We start from the raw sequence: 725 nt of genomic DNA, 5'->3' as shown, positions 1-725 counted from the left end.
ATAATGAAAAGATGGAAATAAAGTGTTTGTAGATGGGGAGGGGAGGAGGGGGTGAAGGGAGGGCAGAGGTAAGGGGAAAAAATGAGAATCAAGACTTGCCATGTAAAGGTACATGATCCCAACAATGAATGTAACTGTACTGTATCCCTAAAATGTACCAATAAACTCAATAAAATTAAAAAAAAAAAAAAGAAAGCTAGAGGAGGCCGAGTGTGGTGGTGCATGCCTGTAATCACAGCAATCGGGAGGCTGAGGCAGGAGGATCACTGTGAGTTCGAGACCAGCCTGGGCTACATAAGGAGTTCCAGGTCAGTCTCAACTACATAGCGAGACCCTGTCTCAAAAAACAAACAAACAAAAAATAATAATAATAAAGAAAGAAAGAAAGAAAGCTAGAGGAAGTATACTGACATCAGATAAAGTGCCCTTTAAATAAGTATTTTAGCCACACTTATGATCCTAGCACTCAGAAGGCTGAGGCAGGAGCCTCAGATTGTTGTGAGTTTGAGGCCAGCCTGAACTACATAGCAAGACTCTGTCTCACAAAATTTCTTTATAAAAAAGAATTATTACCAGTAATACAGCCAGGAATTTTCTGTTCAAAGAATCAGTTCTTTGTAGAAAATCATAATCCCAAATGATTATGCACCTAATAATAGAACTTCAACATACATGAAACAAAAATTAAAAAGTTAAGAAACTCATTGATATACTTGGCTATTTTA

This window comes from Fukomys damarensis, unplaced genomic scaffold, assembly GCF_012274545.1.
Source record: "Fukomys damarensis isolate Sample0158 unplaced genomic scaffold, DMR_v1.0_HiC HiC_scaffold_15, whole genome shotgun sequence".
In the NCBI taxonomy this organism is placed as follows: Eukaryota; Metazoa; Chordata; class Mammalia; order Rodentia; family Bathyergidae; genus Fukomys; species Fukomys damarensis.
Note: the sequence above shows the minus strand (reverse complement) of the source record.